This window comes from Neophocaena asiaeorientalis, unplaced genomic scaffold (genome assembly GCF_003031525.2).
Source record: "Neophocaena asiaeorientalis asiaeorientalis breed wild unplaced genomic scaffold, Neophocaena_asiaeorientalis_V1.1 scaffold171, whole genome shotgun sequence".
Taxonomy (NCBI): domain Eukaryota; kingdom Metazoa; phylum Chordata; class Mammalia; order Artiodactyla; family Phocoenidae; genus Neophocaena; species Neophocaena asiaeorientalis.
The window spans coordinates 11284980-11303982 of NW_020174013.1; the positions used below are offsets into that span (position 1 = coordinate 11284980).

Below are 19003 nucleotides of genomic sequence, written 5' to 3' on the forward strand. Positions count from 1 at the left end.
AACTGCAGGTTGTATAAGAAAATTCTTGGCTTCTTGATTGTATTTCAGAGGCATTTGGTGCTTTTGCTACTTAGCGGTTTTTTCTAAGAAGTGGTTTGAAAGACGTGTTGAATAAGAATTGCAGTTAATTTTTTCTCCTTACCTGGGTTAACTAAAAGCACTGTTACTTTGGACTCTTATTGAAATTCTCCCTAAAATGTATTATTAATACATTTACACTTTTCACATTTTATAGTGTTCAGCCCACTGAGCATAATTTAATATTTAACTTAGAATTTTGACACAGAGAACAGTTATTTTGAGTTTTTATATAACCTTGGAGGTAGAGAATTGAGGAAATTGATAAACTTACATCCTTGTGGTTTATCTTAAAAGAGGAAATACAGGAAAACAGGAAGAGATTTCTTGTAAATTGAGATTTTACTGTTCCTTCTGCCTGCCCTATGCCTCTGTCCAACTCCTCCATCCTTAAAAGTTCAATTTAAATTCTACCTCTATGCTGATTGAGCAACATTTATTAATAATCATGGCAACAATTACTACCTTTTATCAGGTGCCTACTATGTTCTGGTGTGGCATTATGCTAGACACATGAGTATATAATTTAATTCTCCAAAACAACTGTGCAGGACATATTTTATCATAAAGAAACAGAAGTTATGTAAATGCAGCCCTGGGTGTTTGAGCCCAGGTCTGTCAGATTTTAAAATTTCATATTCTTTGTACTGTGACCTGAAGTCTTTGAAAAAATGGATATTTGCCAGGATGAGATACTTCTTTCCCAGGAAAAAGTAAGGAAGAATACAGGGTAAAGAGAGCAAACTAATATTTATAGAATGCCTATTCTGTGACATGAGTGCCACTACTTTATTGTCATAGTGAATTAAGTAAGTGGTGTTATTCCTTGGATGTAAGGGGGTTAGGTCATTTGTCAGAGATAGCATAAGAAAGTTGGTAGGTGATGGGTCTGCTTGACTTCAAAACCTTATTATTAGTCTTTTACTTTTCTAGTACAGGATGCTGCTATTTTCATTCATTTAAACATTTGCTTACTAAATGTCATGGTCTGTGGTAGAGCATAAAAATGAATGTATTTTTGTTCTGCCTACAAGGATTTATATTCTAGTACAATATTTCTTAAATGGAGGATAGAGAATCAATATAGTAAATTGTGACCAACATATCTTAAATACAATCAAATAGAAAATTTCAGTGTGTTGTATGTGGTAAGGGTAAAAGTGCTATTTCATTTTGTTTCCGTTACATATGTAAGTATCATGGATCTCTTATAAAAATATACTTCTTATTGTGGGATAGCATTAAAAGTTTGAAAACTACTGGTCTAGTGGCTGAGTTGGAAAAATAAGCAAATAATTATGAATAATCAGAAATAGCAAGTAAGTTCTATAATAGGGCTCTAAATAGGATGCTAAGGAAGCATAATTGGAAAAAATTGTATAATTCAAGGAAGGCTCCTAGAGAGATGACTTTGAGTCTCTCTGAAACATGGGGTGGAGAGCCTAAAATACATCTAAAAGCATGAAGAAGTTAAAGAGCATTGTATATTCCGGAAGCTTGGGGTGGTGTGAAATAGGTGCAAACAGGAACCAGATTTTTTATGGAATTTGTAGGCCACCGTATTAAAGATTGTAGATTTTATTAGGCCCATGGTTTTTCTGGAGTCTCATGGCATTCTTTTGCTAAAGAACAGATACATTTGTATATTTGATTGTATCATACAATCTAGAAACAATTTTAGGAATAGAAAATTTGACCATATAACACTTTATGTAGTATAAAATGGTGGGTATGAGCACAACTTTTGATAAAAACAATCACAACCAAAAAAAGATTAAACCGTTTTGAGGCTACAATCAAATGTTCCTTTTCTACTTTTTCTTGCATTTTTGCTATTGCTAGCAGACTAATGGTAGCAGATGCTAAAGTTTGAAGAAAACTTTATAAGAGAAAATTGTTCATTTTTTTCCCTTTGAATTGGAAGACAGCCATTATTCAATTTTGAGGACAGTAGGGACCCTCTATTGGAATATTAATATCAGACCCATTTCTGTAAGCCACGGTTTGCAACCTTTACCTACAGCTGTGTTTTGTTTGGCCAGGAATATTAAAAAAAATTTTTTTTGCATATTTGTCAACACTTAAATATTGGTACATTTCACACAAAAATCTAGAGTTCTTTTGTCCCTTGGAAAATTGAACATCGTGGCAGCATTGGTTTCATGGGTTGGTTCGGTGAAGCTTATAAGCAGCTGCCCCCTTTTGGCGGTCTCCATAATTCTCTGTTGTCTTACAGAAGACCAGCTTCACTTGTTTGTTGTTTCTTGTAAGGCTTTTGAATTGCCTGCTGTGTACTGTTATTTTGTGAAGTGTTTTAAAAAGGGGACTTGGGGTCTTTGAAAGATCATTCTGCCAGTATTGTAGAAGATGGATTGGAGGAATATGAGATGTGTCTGGTTCGAATTGTAATGCAGGTGGGATGCCCTTTTCTTCTGAACCCATATTACTTTTACCTTTCTCAAAGCACTTACTATATATATAGCTTCCTCTTATATGTGTTACATATCTCTTCAACTAAATTGTAAACACCTCGTACATGTGCTCAATGAATGTTTGTTGAATTTAATTATACTTATTTTTAAGAAGACCGTGTTTGTCTCAAAGGTGAGTTTTCTTCACAGTTTTAGAGTACCTCTTAACTGAAAAAATCTTTTACAAATTTTAAGTATCAGTTGAAATTTATTCTAAGAATGAGTAAATGTCAAACACTTTTAAACTATGTGTTACATGTGAAAAACAGAACAGGTAGGTTCTGTATAATAAGATGGTGGAGTTTTAATTCATTGTCCTGTTTGCCAGGCATCATGATGAAACACTGTGGGAAACTTGTCTCTCGGTTTGCCGTGTAATTTTTTTAAGTCATTTTGAAGATTATTCCAAGAGTTTTTTGTTACTATGTTTTCTACTGATAGCTAGAAGTTTTAAATTAATACCATTTATGGTTTTTTATTTTCTAAATTTTTTAAATGCTTTTTACTGTAAAATAAAATGTAGATGCAGAAAACCACACAAGAAATGTGCAGCTTAGTGAATTATTCTAAGGCCAACCCTCATGTAACCATCTTCAAGGTTAAGGAATAGAATTTTGCCAGCCACCTTAGAAGCCCTTTCGAGTGCCTCTTCCAAAACATAACTCCCTTCCTTCAAAAACTAACCACTGGGCTTCCCTGGTGGCACAGTGGTTTAGAGTCCGCCTGCCGATGCAGGGGACACGGGTTCGTGCCCCGGTCTGGGAAGATCCCACATGCCACGGAGTGGCTGGGCCCGTGAGCCATGGCCGCTGAGCCTGCATGTCCAGAGCCTGTGCTCCGCAACGGGAGAGGCCACAACAATGAGAGGCCTGCGTACCGCAAGAAAAAAAAAAAAAACTAACCACTATTCTAACTTTTTTGAAAATCCCTTAAGTTTCTTTTTGGCTTTATTACCCAAGTATGTGTCCTTAGACAGTGTGGTTAGCCTGCTTGCACCCCTCCTCTCTCCCTTCCTCTTTATTTCTTTCTGATTAAGTTTTCTTCCTTTTTACCCTTTTTTTCTCTTAAGGCTTTATCTTATATGTTTATTTTTCCTTGTATTCCTTTAAGTCTTCATTTCTGAAGTGGTTTTCTTTTTCCTTTTATTTCAGATTCTTTCTTGAGCTCTGTCACTTTATTTCTGAGCTTCTCTTTTTTTTTAATTTAAAAATTTTATTATACAGCAGGTTCTTATTAGTTATCTATTTTATATGTATTAGTGTATACATGTCAATCCCAATCTCCCAATTCATCACACCACCACCATCACACACACACACACACACACACACCCCACTTTCCTGAGCTTTTCTAGTTCTGATTTTTTTTTCATGTCTTACGTAATTTTTTTAAGCTCTTTTTGAAATAGAAGCTCATTTTTGTCTCTCCTGTGAGCATATCTTTCTGGCATGCTTTCATTGTAGGATATAATTTTATTCCCTGTTTTTTCTTTTATATCTTTATTTTATTTACTTATTTATTTTTACTGTGGTAAGAACATTTAACACGAGGTCTACCCTCTTAAAATTTTAAGTGTACAATACAGTATTGTTAACTATAGGAAATGTGTTGTACAGCAGATTTCTAAAACATATTCACCTCGTGAAATGGAAACTTTTACCCATGGAACAACTCCCATTTCCCCCTCTGCCCTGCTTCTCTGCATTTAACTATTTTTCTTTTTTTTTCTTTTAATATTTATTTTATTTATTTATTTAGGCTGTACTGGGTCTTGGCTGTAGCACGCAGGATCCTTGTTGCAACACACAGGCTTCTTCAGTTGCGGCATGCGGACTTCTTAGTTGAGGCATGCGGGCTTCTTAGTTATAGCATGAGAACTCTTAGTTGCGGCATGCATGCGGGATCTAGTTCCCTGGCCAGGGATCGAACCCAGGCCCCCTGCATTGGGAGCGTGGGTTCTTATCCACTGGACCACTGGGGAAGTCCCAAGTTTAACTATTTTTGTTTCTCTTTCCTTATTGTAACTTTGTATGATATTCAACCCTCAACACTTTTCATCATTTCTTTTTATGAAACTAGTTTTCTTGAACTTGTAGGAGGAGGCTTGGTTCCGATAGCTCTTTTAACTTCACAGTCCTCTGTTTTTTGTTTTTTCCATTGTTTAAAAAATGGTGGATGGCTTTCAGAGATTTTCTGGCTCTTTCTACTCTGGCACTTATGTCCGGACCCTCTTTCCTTAATCTTGTTTTTCCCTGTCCTGCTCAATTTTGTTTCTATTCCCAGTACTTCCTCTTAAGTCTAGGGTCTGTCTTGGAAGAGAGCCCCAAAGGTCAAGTTTTGAGAGCTCAAAGGGACTAGATTGTTCCATGCCTGTAGGCCTTACTGTAGACCCCTTGCACTTACCCACTTTTGGAATAGCTTCAGCTTCTGTTCACAAACTGTCTCTCAGTACTTTCCAGGGAATACCTTTTGGCTGTTTTGTGCTTCTCTTCTCAAGTTCCTCAGACACCTCATTGCTTCCCTCTATTTTCTCTCACTTAGACACTGATAGAAAATAAGTCTGTGGGCTGTTTGGTGGTTTGTTTATGTCCTTGTATTTTGAGGTTTGCAGGGAGACTTTGTTAAATAGTTTTATTGTAGTTATTACCCATGGGTTTGGGGTTTGCTCTATAGCTGCTCTGCCTGTTTTTATGTGAAGATTTGCAAGGAATCAAAAATTTGCTGCCGGGCTTCCCTGGTGGCGCAGTGGTTGAGAGTCCGCCTGCTGATGCAGGGGCCATGGGCTCGTGCCCCAGTCCGGGAAGATCCCATGTGCCGCGGAGCGGCTGGTCCCGTGAGCCATGGCCGCTGAGCCTGCGCGTCCGGAGCCTGTGCTCCGCAACAGGAGAGGCCACAACAGTGAGAGGCCCGTGTACAGCAAAAAATAAAAATAAAAAAATTTAAAGAAATAAAAAAAAATTTGCTGCCACGACAGCTGCCATCTTCCCAAAATCATCTTCCTGGTAATTTAAATTCAGGGAGTGGTCATGTCTTTTTTTCCTAAAATCTTGACAAAAAACTTTCATTTCTTCTGAAATTATTGCCACTTAATGCCGTCCACTGATTGTATATAGATGTCACAAAATTCTGAACCTGTTGTTTTGCCCTGATTATTTCTTCATAGTTAAGAGAGCCTTTAAGAATCTATTAAAGATCCTTTGGGAAATTGTGAAAGGGTCATGGGATTGTCTTTCTGTTGCACATATACAAGTGTTAGTGCTTTGACTTTTAATGCTTTGGCTTTTTCCAATATTCAAAAGCTAACCTACATTGTGTACACCTAGGACCATTCTTAAATCATGGAGAAAAAATTGGGTTTAATAACAAGGATCCGATGCATGAAAGTAAATAATTGCAGTGTGAGACATACCCTTCTAGACATGGGTTCTAGTACTGTGGGAACACAGAGTAGGAACTTTCCCCAATGAGTGGGATTGAGTGAGGTGGATTTTATAGTCATAATGGAGGCTTATTAATGGTGTGTCAGTACCTTTAACAACTCATTATCTCTGTTTTTTTCAAACTTTTCCTTTAGTAGTTCTTCATACACGTGGATTAGCATTAGGCTTTCTTTAATTGCAACTTCAAAAGAGCATGTTGTTCAGATGGAATTAAAATAATTGATGTTTAAAAGTTTCCTTTTGTGATAAAACTATTTTCCAAATATTTCTTAAGTAGAGAACTGAAATTTAGGAAGTGAAAAGATCACAGAGCAGAATGGAACATAGTATCTAACATAATATTCTTTACTTGAAAGTTAATGCTCAGTAAATTTGTTTTTAATGAATATCATATTTCACCCTTCAACTTTTTGTTCCATGTAGTTTGATTAAAATGTCTCCTTTGAAAAAAAAATGTCTCCTTTGTTTAATTGAAAAAACTTATCATGCAGTATAATTTGAGTATAATTTTACCTTTGTGTTTCTTGTCTAGTTGGCAGCAAGTTAGAGTCAGGTTGTACTTGCTTGAAGTATTCTGCTTAGGTGTGTTGAACCCATTGTTTCCTAGTCTCCTCTGGTTTTTTATTTAGTCTGGATTAAATACTTTATAATATAGAACTTTAGTGTTTATAAAGTGATTTCATGTCAATTGTTTCTTTTGAGCTGTTGACACAAATAACTACTGTAAAAAGAGGACATATAAATGCAATTGGAACATTGTGAGAGAGATTGAAAATCCCTAAGAGAAGTCCAGGTGGGAATTACATGGATGAGTTGTCATTAAGTGAGGCCTTAAGTATTAGGGTTTTGACTGATTGGTGGTAGGGAGAGTAGACAACCCTGATGTTTAGAATAGCAGGAGGAAGCATATAAAGAAATGTACAGGAAGTATTTGAACAGGTTTGTCTAGTTTGGACTAACTTCATATGGAAGAGCATTAGGTTGAGGATGTATTGATAGATACTGAGTCAGATATATTGATGATAGTATGTAGCTTTTTTGTTGTTATTCCTATGAAGCAATCTAGGTAGGATGACAACTAGTATACTAGTGAAGAGCATGAGCTCTGGAGTCATGTTATTCCCTGAGCTTATATCACAGTTGTGCCACTTCATGATTTGTGATGTGGGCACACTGTTTAATCTCTCTGCATCTGTTTCCTCATAAAATAGACATAATAGCAGTTGCCTGGTAGAGTTGTTACAAAGATTAAAAGAGTTAATACAAGTAAAACACCAGGTATCAATAAGCATTCAATGAATTTTTTTATGTAAGAAAGTACTAGCTCTCATTTACATAAATTATGTGTACATAATTTATACACACACTCACACATGTTGGAAATGTACATACAAGTAGGAAAGGTAGGTCTTACCATGTATATATCTACAGGAAAGCTAGTAATATTTGAATTTCAGTTTTGTTTTTGCGGTACGCCGGCCTCTCACTGTTGTGGCCTCTCCCGTTGCGGAGCACAGGCTCTGGACGCGCAGGCTTAGCGGCCATGGCTCACAGGCCCAGCCGCTCCGCGGCATGTGGGATCTTCCCGGACCGGGGCATGAACCCATGTCCCCTGCATCGGCAGGCGGACTCTCAACCACTGTGCCACCAGGGAAGCCCTGAATTTCAGTTTTTAATAGCACTTAGATTATTGTAGAACAAAAGTTCAACCATCTCAGTTTATAGATGTCACAGTTATGTAGTAGCAGAGCTGGAACCAAGATCTGTCAGACAATAAATATTTGAGCAGTAAACAAAACAGACAACTGTTTTGTCTGCCATTATGGAGCTTTCAGTCAGTTAGGAAAGATATGTATTGAGCCATCTCAGGTGTGCCAAATGTTATTAAAAAGTATAGGCAATTATGGAAGAAATGAACTTGGGGCCCTCTGTAGTCTGGGATGTTAGAGGAAGTCTCTCTTAAGATTTTTAAGCTGAAATACGAATGAAAGCCGTTAGGGCTAGGTGAAATGTACATACAAGTAAGAATGAGAAGAAGAGTATTTTAGGCAAAGATAGTAGCATTTGTAAAGACCCTGAGGAAGGAGGAGAAAGCATGGCCTATTCAGACATCTCAAGTGGGGAGAACAAGGGAGAGTGACAAAAGATAAGGCCAGAGATGTTAGACAGGGGCTAAGTTATGCAGAGTCTCATACACCATGTTAAGGCCTTTGGACTTTGACCTAAGGGTCCCTTTGATGGGTTAAGCAAGAAAGGGACATTTTCAGTTTTGCATTTTATAAGATTATGCTATATTATAGAAAACAAATTAGGAGCATCAGGCATAGATGCAGGGGGACTAATTTAGGAAGATATTATCAGAGCCACTGCATATGTTTGTGCAGAACACAAACCGTAGGGGGTACCATTCATGTAGACTACCATTGTAGTGGTCTAGATGAGAGATGATGTTGACCTGGACTATAGTTGTGACTGTGAAAGTGGAGAAAGATGGGCAGATTTCAGGTTTAACGACTCCAAAATCTATCTCCAGACCAAACCTCTCTCCTGAACTTTAGATCTCATATATCCCAAATGCCCACTCTACTTAAGTATCTCACAGGTATCTGAAGCTCAACTGGTCAAAACAAAAAATACACACACACACACATACACACACCACCACCACCACCACCACCACCACCACCACCAACATTGATCTACCTCCAAGAAGAAAAACAGCCATATTCTCTTTCAGTATTCTCTATATAGTATTATCAAATGGAACTAACATCCACTCAGTTGCTGATTCTATCTACTAGTAGTGACAACTAGCTGTAAATAGCTGCAGTTGATATGGCTACTTAGAATTCGGGTTTTATATTCCATATAAGTTTATTTAGAAACTTGAATGATTATTACAGTTAAGTATTACTACTTTCTAAAATGCTCTGGAGTTAGTCTATTTAGTAACATATACTTTCTAAAAAGTAAATTTATTTATTTATTTATTTTTGGCTGTGTTGGGTCTTCTTTGCTGCGGGTGGGCTTCCTCTGGTTACGGCAAGCGGGGACTTCTCTTGTTGCGGTGGCTTCTCGTTGCAGAGCACGGGCTGTAGGCGCACGGGCTTCAGTAGTTGTGGCACGTGGGCTCAGTAGTTGTGGCTTGCAGGCTGTAGAGCGCAGGCTCAGTAGTTGTGGCACACGGGCTTAGTTGCTCCGCGCCATGTGGGATCTTCCTGGACCAGGGCTCGAACCCATGTTCCCTGCATTGGCAGGCAGATTCTTAACCACTGTGCCACCAGGGAAATACCAATAATATATACCTTTAATAATTTTTAGCATAAATATATTTTACTTAAGTAAGGTTCATATAGGGTTAGTTTAGTCCTATTTTAAAGAGGGCTTAATTCTGTGTTAAGTTAATCATGCTTTTGTGTTGTTTTTAGAATTACATATAAAATCAGTATATTAAGTCAACCAGTATACAGTCTTAAGTTTTAATCTTGGTTTCCAAATTTGATATGGGGGTTATTAGTAAGGTAAGATATCATTGTCTGCCTTTATTAAATTTATTTTGATCATGAGTGTGCTTTTAAAAGATGCTTATTTTCAGTGGAACAATTCACTGTAGTTTTACTGCATGGCTGACTAATTATAGCTTATATTCAAGGCACTGAAAACCATATTACACATAAATAAATTTTGGTGATAAAAAATACCACCTGTTTGTATTCACATGCCAACCAAATTTATCTTTGTACTTTAGGACATTAGATCTGTTGATTTTCAGGTTTCTGTAACTTTGTTCCTTTCAAAATAACTTTTCAAGTACAGTTACAAGGCTATCAAAAAACCAAAGTGCTGGGCTTCCCTGGTGGCGCAGTGGTTGAGAATCTGCTTGCTAATGCAGGGGACATGGGTTCGAGCCCTGGTCTGGGAGGATCCCACATGCTGCGGAGCAACTAGGCCCGTGAGCCACAACTATTGAGCCTGCGTGTCTGGAGCCTGTGCTCGGCAACAAGAGAGGCCGAGATAGTGAGAGGCCCGCGCACCGCGAATGGTTTGTAGCACAGGTGACATTACTTCTAATTCTAGATGGTAAGGATATTTCTCTCCATTTGTGGTTTGTTTGTTTGTTTTTCTGTACTGTCAGTTTTTTTCAGCCTTTAACGCATTTTGGTTCAGATATGGCATTGATTGTAGTCCCAAAGATTGAGAAGATGGGTTTTCTCAGCTAGATTTACTCTGAAAGCTAGTAAGCGCTTTTTTTCTATCACTATGTTTAGTAACATGTAAGGTAAACTAGTGCTATGTTTTAGATACTAATAGAAGTTTACAAATTATTTTGTCATGAACTTTTTAAAAACATTTATTAGAAATAGCTATTTTTCTCGACAGAGAAAACAATTTTCACTCAATTTAGATCTCTTATGGTACTATTTTTTTGAAACCAGTATTTCTCTGTGTGAAAGGCAGGGTTATGCGCTAGGGATTCATTGTTAAAATATATATATATATTTGGTCTTTATATGGAAAATATCATGTTTGTTTACTGGTTAGAAGCAGTTTTTTTTTTTAACTTATAAAGCTATTGCTTCATATTAACTTCTCCAAGAAACAAATGAACAACTGAGACTTTTTTGGCGCGTGGGGGGAGACAAGTGCTGTGACAATGTGTAGGGAACCTCTATATACTGTATACAAGTAGCACAAAGTTGTTTAGGTAGACAGGGCATTTGAACCATGGTTACACGATGTATTTGGGCAAGTTAACTTAGGAGAAAAGTGGATTCAGTGGAAGATTACCACAACAGATCCCACTCCCCTCCCCAATTTTAGTGTTCTCTGCTTTTAGCACGAGTTGGGGAAAGGTTTTTTCCCCCACTCAATTTTTTTTTTTTTTTGCAGTTTGCGGGCCTCTCACTGTTGTGGCCTCTCCCATTGCGGAGCACAGGCTCCGGACGCGCAGGCTCAGCGGCCGTGGCTCATGGGCCTAGCCGCTCCGCAGGATCTTCCCGGACCGGGGCATGAACCCGTGTCCCCTGCATCGGCAGGCGGACTCTCAACCACTGCGCCACCAGGGAAGCACCCCCTCTCAATTTTATTTCTTTTTTTACCCCTATTTGAAAAACTGTTTCTCTATGAGACAAATCTTTGACCCTTTTGTATTCTGCGTCCTTCCCTCCCTTTCCCTTTCTTGACAGGAAAATGCAGCTGCACACATTTTTTGTTTAGAGACATGAATGGATCACATGCTGTGTCACCTAAATCTATGACCAAGAGGCAGTTTTATCCCTAAGAGATCATAATGCTTCAGTTGTCCTGGATACATGACATCATGTAGCATTATAATCAAACATACGTCTTTTTGCAGTAGTACTTTTGGGATTTGAATCTACCCTCTAATCTCAATATTGGATTTTATGCGATGGACAGTATTTATGATAGAGAACCTTAAAACAAAGAATGTATTGTAGAAAAGGTTGTGAGTTCCTTTTATATGGCTTAATTTTCTTACCTCAGGGTTACCAAAGTTATCAGATAATTTGAGTTAATAGAATATCTTTATAAAGTTCTAGCATTAAATTTGTTACACAAAGCCTTGCAAATAGTATGTGCTCGATAAGTGTTACACTATTATCACTACCAATGTGATAAATTAACAAGAAAATTGTTTTCCTTATTTAAAAATGAGGAACTCTTAAGATTTTGAAAATAATTAGTATCTGTAAACTGCTAAAATATTTTATGTTGAGCTTATTATAAGCTTATTATACTGCTGAATAAATCTAGGAAATATAGTACTGTGGCTTCCAGTCTTGAGTTATGGTATGTTTTATAATTAATTAATAAAAATGGTTTATTCCTAAGGAGGTGAAGGTGAGGAAAGGAGCGGGAAATTGAATGGAAATTCCTTTTATTATATCGTAAATCTTAATCAGAGACAAAGCTTAAATTACAGTAAAGAATTGAAGTAATTGCCAGGCAGTTCTGATAAAATTCACAAACATTTGCGATTTCTGTGTATGCCTTAACTCTGTAGTAGATTTTTTTTTCCTATGGAAAACATTGTTTAGTCATGTGAGCTAAGTGAATGACAGCCTATTTCCCCTTGCTAGGGTTGTCTTAGACTGTCAAATGGTTTTTTATATTGGTTACTTTAAAGTGATTGGATGGGAAAGCCACAAATCTGAGAAGGGGCCTACTCTCTGGTTACTCTTTTCACACTTCTAAGATTATTTAATTTACTGATGACATTAAGTTCTTGGTGAGAGGTAAAATAGCAAGTCAATAGAAATAAAGTTTCCAGATGTCTTAAGACCATGTAAAAAAGCATAATTAGAAATTGTAAATATGTATAATTAAATACAACCAAATATCATACTCATTTGTCACATGCTTCAGGAATTTAGATGTTTAAAGTATTTATAATGAGACTGATTTTAAATAGGAAGCTAGACTAGTAGGGTGAAGACGGTGAGAAACAACTGTATCTGTAGGTCAGATGCTGCCGCATAGTTCCAGATTAATCATCCCGTGCTTTAAGTCTTCTTCGGGGCTTCTCAGTACGATTGCTCAAGAGCTGGTTTCAACTTCTTTCCAGTTCTAGTAGAACATAACAGATGGCATGCTTCCTTTTTAGTCCAGTGTAGTAAAATTTTTTTAGAAACAGCAAAATTGATTTTCCTCATTTATCCTTTCTGTGTAATGAGGACAGAAATATTCAATGATTGGCTCAAGGGTGCAGGGAAGAAATAAATTGGAATAAATTTCCTTTGGGATATCAAAAATTAACTATTATTTTATTTTGATGTCTTTTTTCAGTGCTATTTTTCATTTCCTAAAATGAATTCTTAAATAATATTATGGATTAAATCTAAATTTGTAACAATTAAAAAAGTATCTTGCAAACAATAACTTACGGATTTAGGGTTCTTAAGAACTATGATATAGGTAAGATAAAAACTTAATTAAAGTTGAAAACTGTAACATGAAATTCAATAATATAATTTGAAAAGCACTTTTTAAAAGTATTAAACACAGTAGAACTGAATTAATTGCAATTATTTCTTATTTGCTATGGATTTATATTACTAAGGTATACATTAAAAAACTTTTATGTTCATGAGAATTGCTGGGCTGAGAGCCTGATTTTTTTGGGTTGTTAAATTTTATATACATGAGTCTATTTTTAAGGTACTATAGATGTTATCCTGAAATTTACAGTATAAGTAATATAAGTAATATCTTAAAGAAATTATTTTGAATATTTTAACTTGGTAAGAATTCGGTAGATTCATGATAGATTCTGAACTAGTCAGATACAAATAAATATAACTATATATGTAGGTATTTATATTCCTGTGCTGTTTTGATTATAGCATTATATTTGCCACTGTATCTTTTTGTTATTGAGAATGTCATTACTAGTGAAAACTCAACATATTTTATTTCAGAGGTAATGTAGTTTTTTTTTTATATAAATTCTTTTGTTAGAATGTTAGCATTAGGCAGCTATTAATAAAGGAACTTAAAATCTTTTGGGGCCATTAATAACAAAAAACCAAAAATAGTTCTGAAAGTTTATATGATTTAAATGCTTTTAGATTATTAAACTAGAAAGATTTGAAGAAAGGTTCTGTCATGTGGTATGATTGGTAAAAGACTGACATACATAAAGTTCATGGAAACAGAATAAGGAAGTGAAAGTCGCATCATAAAGAAAATGATAAAACTGTTATTGCAGCACTCTTCTGAGAAGTCCTAATTTCTGCCTCACCAGAGGGTGTCACTGGTCATAAAGGAGGCCCATCCTTAATACTAGAATTTTTTTTTAATTTCTTCAAAACACAAAGTATAGTTACTGATTTTATACCCTAATTTTTTTGTGTTCGAGAGATATAACATATATAAATCTACTACTTTAGGAAGAAAGCTAATAATAATTTAAAAATTAATAACAGTAATAATAATTACCATCTCTATAGCTAGTATTTATTGTGTACTTACTCTCTACCTTTGTTCTAAGTCCTTTATATTTATTCTCATTTAATTTGTACTAACAATCTTATGAAAGTAGGTACTGTTAGAATTCTTCGTTGATAGGTCTTATAGCCTGTTGAATGGCAGACCTGGAATTTGAACCCAGGCAATATCTCTTCACAGCTCATGCTCTTTAACCCTCTGCTTCACTGCCACCAGATGTGATTCTAATGTTAATAATAATGATTTAGATTTCACTTTTATGACTTTATAATATGAAATTGCCTTATCTTTCACAATTTTAACTTCAAATGTACTGCCTCCCCAACTTTCTGTTTAGTACCTTCTAGTATTACATATATATATTCCTTTCTCAAGGAAGAAGCCTTTCATTTTATAGTTGTACACTGTTTTACCATAGAATCTAACACCTATGACAACGGAGCCATGAGTATAGTAGGAGTAAAAGGTTTCTTCTTGAAGCATCTTAGAAAAGGACAAGGAGAGATTATTCTGAATAGTGTATCTCTTATACTTTGCTTTCTCTATCTTTTATCCACATTACCAGATGTAGAGATATTATAATCATAATCCAATAGAGTTTATATGTTAGCTTTGGAATATATTTTAAATTCCTATATACATTTAGATATTTCTGACATTTTAGAATTTATAATATAATATTGTCAGGAAATTGCTTGTTCTGTATCCTCAACTATTAAACTACAACTAGACAAAAAGGGGTTCCTAAGTATTTGGGGGAAAAAATTACAAAGTTGATGCATTAAATTCATGCACCTTAAGGTGCATTATCATATCTTATATGAAATTCTAATGAAATTTATCTGGATTTCCAGTCTATAGCAGATAATGCTTCTATAATTGTATTTCCATGTTTTAGAAATCCAAAGTGCTCCGAAAGCCAAAAGTTTTCTCTTAACCCATGTAGTGTTAAAACATGATCTGAACTGATATAAGACTATTGATGGTCTTTATTTACTCCCTTCTTACTGTGAATATACATTTTTCTGCAGAAACATTAACATTTTTATTATGGGGTCCTGCCTCAGACCTCACTGACACACTGTATAACATATCACGTGTGCATTGTAGTCCCTTTCTAACATCCAGAATATTCTGAATTCTGAAATATATCTGCCCTCAAGGATTTTAAGTAAGGGATCATATACCTGTATAGTCAGGTACAGTGACTACAGTACAACTGAGGACTAGGATATAGAACTAGGAAGATTAATCCAGTAACTCAAGCATAACAAATGTGAGACCTTTGAGTGTGAAGCAGTATTTGTAACTGGAATAATATATGGATCCCTTTTAAAGAAAATAATTATATATCCCATTTTTAGAATCACTGACTTTAGTTTCTGAAGTAAGTTTATTTTTAAGTCTTTCGTTTTTCTCTTTATATTGTTATTGAAATGAAAACACAAAATGAAAATTTGCAAATTTGTGGCCCCCAGAGTTTATCCATGGCACACACTTATTGAGAAACACTGAGAAAGTGGCAAATAGTCCTATATACTTGAGCAATCCCTATAAGTATTATTCTTTACCAAATCTTTGTTTATAATAGCTTGAATCATAGTTAAGGGGTTAAAATACCTTTCCTTTATTTAAAGTATGATTTTTTAAAGGGATGAGAAGAAGTAACCTCTTGGGGAAAAAAATGTACACACAGTTTTTGATTACCACCTTTCACCTCCAAGGAAATGTCTTCTACCTACTGCCAGTTGGGAATCACTGTCATAACAAGCAACTCTTAGTGATAGGAGTAAGTGAAATTCCTCAAGTGTGTGGAGGCAGAAGAAACTTAAGAACCAGCGCTCTAAAATACGGGATAATGTAAGTTAGAGAAGAACCAGTGCTCTAAAATAGGGGATAATGTTCTTTAGAGATATTGCCATCAGAAACTAATGTAAACATCCGTTTCCAGCGGCATGGGGAACTAAGTACCCGGACTAGTCTTTCTGCTGAAAACAACCTAAAATGCTGGACAAAATGCATCAGTGCTCTGGCACAAAAGTAAAGAATATTTAGACTGAACACTAATTGGAAACCCAGTGAGGTAAGCTGAGTACTGAAGCTGGCTATTTCCTTGAGGGTATTTACCAAATCAAGTGAGCTTCTGTTTTCCTGGCCTTTTGGGGGCTCAGGGATCAGGAGGCAAAGCCCAGAGCCACCAGAGTAAAACATTTAGCAGTCTTCTCCAGTAATAGCCCTTTTTCCATAGGGGTATATACCTTCTAGGTGTAAGAGTGATCTAGAAATTCTTTCCCAACAAAGAAAATTATCTTTCTATAATATTGCTGCTAACAGGAAAAATAAAAAATCTCTACTGAAAATTTGTTACCACAATCCAGCCCTCACACTGGTTTGCAGCCTGAATTCACACTAGACCTCAAGCTAAGAATTTTATTTTATTTTATTTTTTGTTTGTTTTGTTTTGTTTTAATATTTATTTATTTTTGGCTACTTTGGGTCTTCGTTGCAGCATGGGGGATCCTTCGTTGCAGCGAGCAGGCTTCTCTCTAATTGTGACACGTGGGTTCCAGAGCACGTGGACTCTGTAGTTGCAGCACACAGGCTCTCCAGTTGTGGCACACAGGCTTAGTTGCGCCGTGGTATATAGGATCTTAGTTCCCTGACCAGGGATTGAACCTGCATCCCCTGCATTGGAAGGTGGATTCTTAACCACTGGACCACCAGGGAAGTCCCCTCTGCCGTATTCTTTTCTCTCTTTGCTTTTCTTACCTTTTTCCACTTCCTCACTTTCTATACTTCGCATTTGAATTCTGTTATAAGAATTTTAAATGATCCTGGATTGTTACTACTCCCAGGGGCCTGACAGAAGCAGCACAAATCATCGTTGTCAGAGAATTCCTGTTGGTAAAGTTACAATGAAAATGAGTTGCTTAAAATAAAAATTTACAAGCCATCTAAGGAAACAGGGCACAATGTAAGAGAATCAGTAGAATCAGACCTACAAATGGTTCACATCTTGGAATTATCAGGTGTAAAATAGAAAATAATTATATTTAATATGTTCAGTGAAAGCTTAAAAATGAGGAAAAGAGCAAACATACATTTTGTAGAAGAATCAGAAGTTCTAGAAATGAAAATATACAGTAACTGAAATTAGAATTCAAGGAATAGGTAAAAGCAAATAGACCCCATTGAAGAAAAAATGATACGATAAACGTGGGACTTCCCTGGTGACGCAGTGGTTAAGAATCCACCTGCCAGTGCAGGGGACGTGGGTTTGAACCCTGGTTTGGGAAGATCCCACATGCTGTGGAGCAACTAAGCTCATGCACCACAACTGCTTAGCCTGCACTCTAGAGCCCATGAGCCACAACTACTGAAGCCTGCGTGCCTAGAGCCCGTGTTCCACAATAAGAGAAGCCACTGCAGTAAGAAGCCTGTGCACCGCAACTCAGAGTAGCCCCTGCTCGCCACAACAAGAGAAAGCCTGCGCAGCAATGAGGACCCAACACAGCCAAAAATAAAATAAATAAGTAAATAAATTTAAATGAATTTAAATAAATAAACATTCCAATTACATCAGTTAAAAAAAAAAAGATAAACCTGAAGAGATTCAGAATGCAGTACAATAAAGTGGAAATGCAGACAATAAAGTGGAAAATATAAAAGAGGTTAATAAAGGGAAAATTTTTAAGAGAAAACACAGAACACTTTCAAAGGATTATTAGGTTTCAATAACATAATGGAAATAGAGATCATGAAATGATGTACTCAGTGAAAATAAATCTAGAAGCTGTGACCTACTCTAGTTCAACCCAGAATTCTACAGCTAGCAAAAAATAACTTTCAAGAACAAGGGCAAAATAAAGACATGCTCAGAGAAATCCGAAAGTTCACTAGCAGACCACTTTTTTTTTTAACTGAAGTATAGTTGATTTACAGTGTTGTGTTAATTTCTGCTTTTTAGCAAAGTGATTCAGTTACATGTATTCTTTTTCATATTCTTTTCCATTATGGTTTATCACAGGATATTGAATATAGTTCCCTGTGCTATATAGTAGGACCTTGTTGTTTATCCATTCTGTATATAATACTTTGCATCTGCTAACCCCAAACTCCCACTCCATTGCTCCCCCATCCCCCTAGCAGACCATTTTAAGTAGAAGGAAAATGGTCATTGAAAGTCTGAGATTCAAAAAGGAATGATGATCAAAGACAGTGGTAAGCGTATGTTAATAAAGTGTAAGTTAATTTTTTAAAAACTGTATAAACAATAATAATAGTGTCTTATGGGATTAAAAAAACTGAAATAGCAGTTGTTTTAGTTATTTACTAATTGTCAGTTTATTTTATAAACTGGGGAGAGGTGATTGGAACTAGTATCCAAAAGATCTTTTTGTTACTCCGGAGAAGATTAAAAGTAACTTTGGATTTTGATGAGTATGTGTGATAAAAATGTTATGGTAATGGGCTTCCCTGGTGGCGCAGTGGTTGAGAGTCCGCCTGCTGATGCAGGGGACACGGGTTTGTGCCCCGGTCCGGGAAGATCCTGCATGCTGCTGAGTGGCTAGGCCTGTGAGCCATGGCCGCTGAGCCTGCGCATCCGGAGCCTGTGCTCCACAAGGGGAGAGGCCACAACAGCGAGAGGCCCCGTGTACCGCAGGAAAAAAAAAATGTTATGGTAACACTTTAGTAATAGAAATAAATATATAACTTCCAAACTAGTAGATGATAAAAAATGGAACCAGAAAAAAATAATCCCAAAGGAGGCAAGAAAAGAGAGAAAGACACAGTGTGGAACAACAGATAAGATGATAGAAGTAAATCCAAATATATCTATACCTTATATTTTAAAATGTTCAGCTATATGGGGTTTAGTCCAGACTACAAAGAAACAAAAGGAAAACATGTTGTAAGTAAAATGATGGAAAAAGATATACCAGGCAAATGTTAATGGAATGAAAGCTGGGATATCATTTGAAATAGATTTTAAGACAAGTAGAATTACTAGAGATAAAAAAAAGAATTGAGGGCTTCCCTGGTGGC

General features: G+C 36.2%; 1 protein-coding gene across 4 annotated transcripts in view; it reads left to right on the top strand.

Annotated features, from left to right (window-relative positions):
- Positions 1-19003, top strand: part of FOXN2 (forkhead box N2) — a 52584-nt gene that overhangs the window by 5448 nt on the left and 28133 nt on the right. The window lies entirely within an intron of this gene.